This window comes from Tamandua tetradactyla, chromosome 6, assembly GCF_023851605.1.
Source record: "Tamandua tetradactyla isolate mTamTet1 chromosome 6, mTamTet1.pri, whole genome shotgun sequence".
In the NCBI taxonomy this organism is placed as follows: Eukaryota; Metazoa; Chordata; class Mammalia; order Pilosa; family Myrmecophagidae; genus Tamandua; species Tamandua tetradactyla.
The window spans coordinates 142,248,723-142,256,510 of NC_135332.1; the positions used below are offsets into that span (position 1 = coordinate 142,248,723).

At 38.5% G+C, this 7,788-nt stretch overlaps 1 long non-coding RNA gene across 1 annotated transcript; it reads right to left on the reverse strand.

Moving 5' to 3' along the window:
* Positions 1–338: 338 nt before the first annotated feature.
* LOC143688885 (uncharacterized) lies at positions 339–6,862 on the reverse strand. Its single transcript, XR_013178348.1, has 3 exons — positions 6,574–6,862; positions 1,658–1,784; positions 339–492 (listed from the first exon to the last, which is right to left on the reverse strand). It is a non-coding gene; the product is annotated as an uncharacterized LOC143688885 (long non-coding RNA).
* Positions 6,863–7,788: the final 926 nt, after the last annotated feature.

The following is a 7,788-nucleotide window of genomic DNA, read 5'->3' on the forward strand; positions in this document are numbered from 1 at the left end:
AAACTCTAATACGAGTTTAGCAGCTCAGGGAATGAAGTGAAATTCAAATATGAGAAAAAAGTAAACATATTCAGAAACAGATTCACCTCCAAAAGTTGGATGCTATTAAAAAGATTATAGTGGCTTAGAAGTGTATTTGAATTCAGCTAGGCAGGGAAATGAGGAAAAGGGCTAGTGATCTTTAAAGTTGCCTAGCCAAAGACAGCACATCCTAAAGCAAGGATGCTTTCTAGTGATACTGCACAAGAATGCTCTGTACAAAGCATGAAATGTCTTGAAATGTGAATAAATTGGATGAAATTCCAATAGATATGCTCAAGTGAATAGGAGGACTGAGCGAGAGTAAAATCTTTGATGTACATGGGATGGTTGTTTCAAGGCATGCACAGTCCTTCTCAAGAGCTGGGCTGGATTTTCCTCTCAGCGCCCGCAGGAGATGTTGAATTGACATCACAGGGAATTGTCAGCAGAGAAGAGAGACTGATTACAGGGCTGCAGGAAGGAGTGGGAAAAAGGAATTAGGTTCCTTTACACTTTGTTCATCATGTTATTCATTCCCTTCTTCAAAGATCTTCAATGGCTTCTTATTACTTACAGGATGAAAGTCAAACCAAGGCTGGCATTTCAGGCTTTCTCTAATCTGTCCCTTATGCTGGTATCACAAAATATTCTTTTACCTATTACGTCACTTGATCTTTACTATACCCTTCCTGCAAATCAGAGGAGTTACTATCCCCATTTTACAGCTAGATAAGCTCATGTGTAGCTAGCTTAACAGACTGGCACACAGACTCACACAGCAGTGAGTGGTTGAGTCAGACCTGGAACTTGCTCCTCCTTGCACCATACACCTGGTTTATAAATCTTTTCCTCTAAATTAGATTTGTTCTCAAAGCATGCCATGTGCCTGACTACCTCTTATTGCTCTTGCCCCCATGGAGTGCCTCCCCCTTGCCCATGTGGAATGCCAGCTTTCCAGTTCCACTTCAATTGCTGTCTCTGTTGGAAACCTTTCCCAAGTACTCTAATCCTTAGTGCTCTCTTTCTCTTCCTTGGAACTCAAGCACTACTGGCATCACGCCCTTTCCTTAGACTCCTACAATGCTTTATGCCATCTCTCATTTTATTGTGCTGTTGGATTCTTGAAGAGCCCTTTAGCTTTGCACATACTTATGTCCCATGTCCCCAATGAAACCACCTGCTCTTTCAGGGCATGTCTACAAAGCATATATATTTTTTCTCCTGCACTATACCTTGCACAGTGCATGAAGAAGGCAGGGACTCCAATCATTTGGATAAATAAATTATTTCATTTTCACACTATCTTTGAATATCATTAAGAGAAGCGAAATTAAACTGAACAAAGAGAAACCAAGTAGAATATCAGAAATGTGTTTTTCTGATGTAGCACATTTTTTTCTATGAAATTCAAGTTTTCCAAGGCCAACAACTGATGCTCCATGTTTAGCTGAAGCCCAGAGTCATAGGGCTGATCTTAAACTGGGCATAGAAACCAATCCATAAGAAATTAAGATTTAGAAGATAAACTGATAAGGCAACTCTTTTGTACATTTTACTTCTTCATACTAGCAAACCACAGGCAGTTGGCTTAACAGGGAGAAAGACAACGATAGTATTTTCCTCGCAAAGTGCTGACCTTGCCATATCCCCATCTTCCTGAGTCCAGGGCTGATTCATATTTTCAGGACCAGATACTGAGGTTGCAGTTCCAACCAGGCAAACTTTTCCTTGGAGCTTCCCCCAATTTTTCTCATCTCTTTCAGCTGTAGTATTAAGAACAAAACAACATTGCCTTTGGAAAGTCTGACAGATAGGAAACAAAATTTATAGAAGTATTACCTGACAAACTTGGTGCCTACTGCAGTGCAGGCTCACATAACCTGCACAACGCCCACTTTCTGCTACACTCATGAGCAAGGTTTCTCCCCCATGTCACTGACCCACTATGAATCAGTGTATGAAATAGCTCAGGGTTAATCTCACCTCCCACATTGTCCATATCTGTGATAGGCACCCACTGGGTTCAGAGTCCCAGCAAGCAAGGCAAGGTCACATGGTCGATGCCATATACCCTGGTTTATAGATGAGTATATTGGCTAAGTGAAAACAAAACGTTTGGTTATACCTATTTACATTGATGACTTCCTCTCAATTTACTAGGTCTTCATGCCACAGAGAGTGATTATATTAATCTGAGTGCTACCTGGGAAGTTGAAAACTTATGTGGTTTTTATTACTTCTGCAAGAGCCTCTCAATTATATTCTACACACATATTTCTTCACTTAAGAGTAAAACAGAGCTATGTAAAGTGAGCAGCATGTTTACAGTAGATCCCGATGGCCTGCTATCAAATTAGTGGCAAATCAGTATTATAGTAAACAGAGGTCAAAGATCAAACCCACAATTTCACATAAAATTCAAAACACGGAGCACAAAATACAAAATACAAGGCTCGTGTCATGAGACCATCAACTACTCTTAAGAAATAATCAAAACCAGGAAAGGATGAGAGGAAACAAAATTTAAACATGATTTTAGTCCAGAATTTGATGCAAAAGCCAGACCTTCCAGAGATCTTTTAAAACCATGACAATTGACTACATGTCACTCATTTTAAATGGAAACACACATCAAAAGGTGGCAAGAACCAAGATTTAGCAACTCCCAGATTCTATTCATGGACTTGACACTGACTTTGGACAAGTCAAAATCTGTCTTTCTTTTTCACTCTGAAAAGCAAGGTGGAAATTATTGTTTTACTTCTCTTGATGGACAATTTCTCTTGGAGAGAAGACATGTTAATAAGGAGATGGTGGTAATTCTCTCTTAGATTCAGTTACATGTATTTTTGAAAGGTCAAATGATTTAGTAGCATGAAATTGTACACAGCATACCCATTTATATTGGTGCAGCTCTCTGCTCTTGGCTGCTGAGCAGGGAAAGTAGAAGGAACACATTTATTGTATGTTAAGGTGTTCCTTAAAACCATCAAACCAAAAAAAAATAATAATCCTTGAAAATTTATTAGCATTTAGGCTTTTTATTAAAATGAGAGTACTAAATTAGTGACCAGTTTATACCTATCATCATTAATCAAGGATTAATTAACCTTGAGTTAAAATACAAACATTTTACTGAAGGATTAAATGAATGGACTAGGCCAGATGTTACATAAAGGCAAAATCAAAACCTTTGAAAAAAGAGGGTACAAAAGCTCCAAATGAGTTTTGAATTTAAAAAATCAGTCAATTTTAATTACAAGGCTACTTATTAATTTGTAAGTATTTGCTTAATCAGTGCCACCAGATGTCAGTATATCCTGTATGATTACTACTGAGCTCTCAAAATCTTCCAGAGTTTTCATTCCAGTTAATGAAAATGTTGTAGTGGCCAAATAATTAAGGCTCTCTAAAGGATCATAAATCCTGTTCTTCAACATTTGTTATGTTATGATAGAGGCCGCTTAGTTTGGTTGCAAACTCCCAATTTCCCAATAAATCATACCACTGAGGTTCTTGAAAGCAGAAATACTGTGTTCTGAAAGTGATGCATGGCTGTGGAACTGAAATAGCATGTCTAAGAACACAGACCCGAGTGCAGCTTCAGCCAGCCCAGCTCTAGACGTCTACTTCTGTGACTTGTCAATCCTATCGACCTTCCTTTTCCATTAAGGAGATGGTTTTTTTTGGCATTCAGTGTTTAAACCCAAGGAGTTTAAAAGAGAGAGTAACTAACTTTTACTGAACACCTGGTTATGTGCTGGCTCCTTCACCTGTGTTCTTATTGAAACAACAGGACACTAAGAAAGGAAAAAAGTAAAAAATGCCCTGCAAACTTAGTGCATACCTCTTTTTGACAACATGAAGGATTTATACTTACTTATCAGCCCTGAGTTCTCAAAACCTTCCACAGTTTTCATTTCAGTAATGAAAATGATGTGGTTAAAAAAAAAAATTAAGGGTCTTAATAAAGTTGGCAAAATTCTTGCATTTTTAGGTGATTATTAAACAATAACAGATTCATTGTTTAAAAGGATAAATCTGGGAGGCTTAAGAAATAGTAAAGACAAGATTTAAAATCTTATTTAACAGTATGCCTTTAATTGTGAAATATATGTACATTTTGAACTCTAAAAATGTTCAAATTCTAGAAATGTTCAAAGCCCCTGGCACTTTGCTATGTTTTCAGAAAAAAACGAATTTGGGAATTTGGTATAAAGAAGGTTCACGGTGGAACTTCACGTTGTGAAGTCTCACTGTGGAGATGGTTCTGACAAGGTCTTTGGGCTCAGCATTGCAAGGCAACTCCAGGCTTCCTGCTGTATAATAAAGAATGCACATTTTATCTTAAGAATAAAGGGTTCCTCTTTTTTTCTAGAAGTCAGTTTTGCTGTAGGCTTTAGCCTTGAAGAAAAATCCTTTGAAATTTTAATCTTTAGTAGGAAAACTTTGTTATAGTCTTCGTTCTTTATAACAGGAGGAAGAAAAGTCATACAAAATTTCTTGGATTCTATGTACATAAACATTTATATACCTGGAATTGTGTTTATGAAAAGGTAACTTTGAATTTTTACTAAGTTTATCTGACTTTAAAATGTTTGCAAAATTCACTATAAACAGAGCTTGCCCCCTGAATCCCAAATGCACATGCACATGTATTATTTCTTTGGAGCATTGAGATTGCTGAACCAAATATTTAAGGATTCCCTATTGGACAATGTCAAATAGGGAATTTTAATTTGGTAACATACACATTTCATGAAACAGACCCTCAGAGTCATTGTATTTGAATATCTGCACTGGTGTATCATCATAAAGCCTTAGAAATCAGAACAATTTACCCAAAAATTGAAAGAAGAATCTATCCAAGTCACTCTGAGACAACTCTTACTTGTCCTTAAATGTTTCCCTATAAAAATACACTTCATAAACTGCAGACGTGGTCATGGCTTGAATCAAAGATCATGACAGGTAGGAAGGGCTTTAGTATTCATACAGTGATAGTATAATCCACTGCTCTGCATATCCCAATTTGCTTTTGGGGACCCTGAGGCTCAGGGAAGGAGTAACGTGCTCAGGGTCTCATAGTTCAGAAGTGCATATGACTCCTACTCACTCTGGAGGAGACCCCTGGGCATTTTCACTTCTTAATTCTTAATAATAATAGCTTTATTATGAACTAATTTATTTTATCCACGAAAACGGATTTTTTATGGCAGCCCATGAGACAAGTAGATGACTGGTACTGTTAATCTTTTAAATCTGGCAAAGGAAAACAGGAAGAAGTGGAAGGCATGTAACACACACCATTTTATAAGGTAAGGATTACCCTCTTCATTTGACCAATGAGGAAACTGATTTGGATAGGTTAATTAATGTGCCCAAGGTCACTATCTAAGTAACTGATCCAGGATTTAAATCCAGCTTTGTCTGACTCCAGAAACTGGGCTCTGTCTAGTTCAAATGCTTTAAGTTACTTATCCAAAATTACATGATGAGGGATGATGGAACTGGACACAACTCAATGCCAGTCTACTGGATTATGTTTGAACAGATCCTCACAATACAGTCCAATGGTTCAATTCTTACTCACTAACTAATAACATTCTAAACTTTTTCCCTTTTATTGCTAGTCCTGATTTATACTCAATATCTTAACTAAATTACAGGTTTGCTTTCTCTTAAAACCTGTAAACCACTCTGAGAATGTCAGCACATAAATCACAGAGGAAATGAAATGCAAAGAAACCCCAGCAAAGAATACCAAGTAAATGTGGTTTTAACCACAGATATGTCCCAAGGATGTGACCGACAGGCTTCTGTGTGCTCATGAATTAGTTTGAACAAAGCATGAAGAAAAAGCAATGGACTCTGAAACCTCTCATTGTGACTGTGCTCCAAATGCTCTGTTCTTACTCTGCAGCTCATCTTTCCCCTACTTCTCATCTCTAATCAAAATCATCATTTCCAAAACAGAAGAGAAAGAGAGAAGAAAAAAAGAATGCATATACCCTGAAAATGTTACCAAGTTATGTGAGGTTGATACCAAATTGACAAGACCAGAGTGAAAAAAAAAAAGATATATTTTCAAATTCAGTCTTGTTTATTCAACCCCAATAGACTTAGGTGGTACCAATTTCTTAAACATACCTCAATTCAGTGGAAACAATAGGAAATAAGTCTCTTTCCTACCAGACAGTTCTGCTTGTTTTTAACTGAAGGATTGAGGCAATTTCTGCCTTGGGGTCCAAACGATGCTCCCCAGTATTTGGGGAAAGTAATAAGATCCTTTCTGGGGCCAGTTTGGAGCCAGCCCTCAAAAAAACATCACAGAGTATTTGGCTAGCGAGGCTCCTAGGGACAGCAGCAGTTGCTGAGTAAACAATTATGGCCCAACTGCCACCATTTTGTTCTTGGGTGCGGCGAAAATGTGTAACCAGGGGGTTGGAGAGGAAAATGAGTTCACAGGATTACACAATTATTGCTTATTTCTTTGTTACCCACTGGGGAAGTTCACAGAGTTTAAGACCCCATCCTGGTCATGGTACTCACCCTCCAATTGGTCCTGTGGGGTGTAGTCAAGGCTTCACCCAGCCATAACCTTATAAGTTGTCTCGTAAAAATTCCAGCTGTTCTGACACAATGGAAAGAGAAGCTCAATTTCTTTTGTGTTTGCATATTCTCTGCAGGAAAAGAGGCTTTACTCTGGTTCACCCTCTGCACGCCCAGGTCGCAGTCCTTGCATCAGCTTGGAGAGCCTAGACTTCCCCCGCACTGTAGCTGCTATCAGAGGGTACCGCGAAGAGCCAGAGTTTTCAAATATGGTACATCTTCTGCTTGTTTTGTTTTTAGAGCAAACACATTTATGCATGTAGGTAAAGGAAAAAATAACCAACTGACATCACAATGACCCAAAAAAGGGCAATCTCTGAAACTTCCAAGCAACAAAGAAAATCTAGGCTGGAAAGAAATGGCTGACTTTTGCAAAGATTTGCCCTTACACTAGAGTCTGTGGTTTTTATTTTTATTGTTTTAATTTTAAGGATATATGAACATAGAAGTTTGAGGAATTTGAAACCTATCAAATAATTCTCACCAGTCCTGTTTGGAATTCTCTGAGACATAGTGTAGCACACCCCTCAGAACTGTCCCATTGTGGAGTAAGGAAGTTAGGGTGCTTCTCAATGAATTCCTGTTCCTCAATGCTTAAGTTGCTTCTGGGACATTAACTCCTTGGCATTTTTGGTCTACCCTACATGGAGATGAGCATGCTCTGGTGGCCAAAGAAAGTCCTCAAGCCACAAGACACAGATCCTTGGCAGCCATAGACCTGAGCAGAAAGTGTTCATGGGATCTCCAGGTAGCTTTGGGGGCAATTCAAGGAGATATGAATAAGGCACTGACAGCATCTGAGACATGGACACAAAAATACATGTATGTGTATGGGAGGCCATGTAGATCAGGAAAGCCTTCACAGAGGTGTTGTCTTTACAAGGTTTTGAAGTGAACAGGAGGCTTGAGTATGTGAACTAGTGTGCAAATGTGGAAAATCAGAAGTAGGTTAGTACAGTGCCTGAAGGGAGGAGGAGTCAGGACAATACGAGATTGGAGAGATTTGACAAGCATTTACATTACATCTTTTCAATGAAAATAAGAAACTCCACAACAAAATGGCAAAAGGGTTTTGTCAGTGTTGGACACGGTGGTAAGGTTGTAGACTGTAAGGAAGTTTGGGTGGACAGGCAAGGAAGTCCAACCATAGATTTA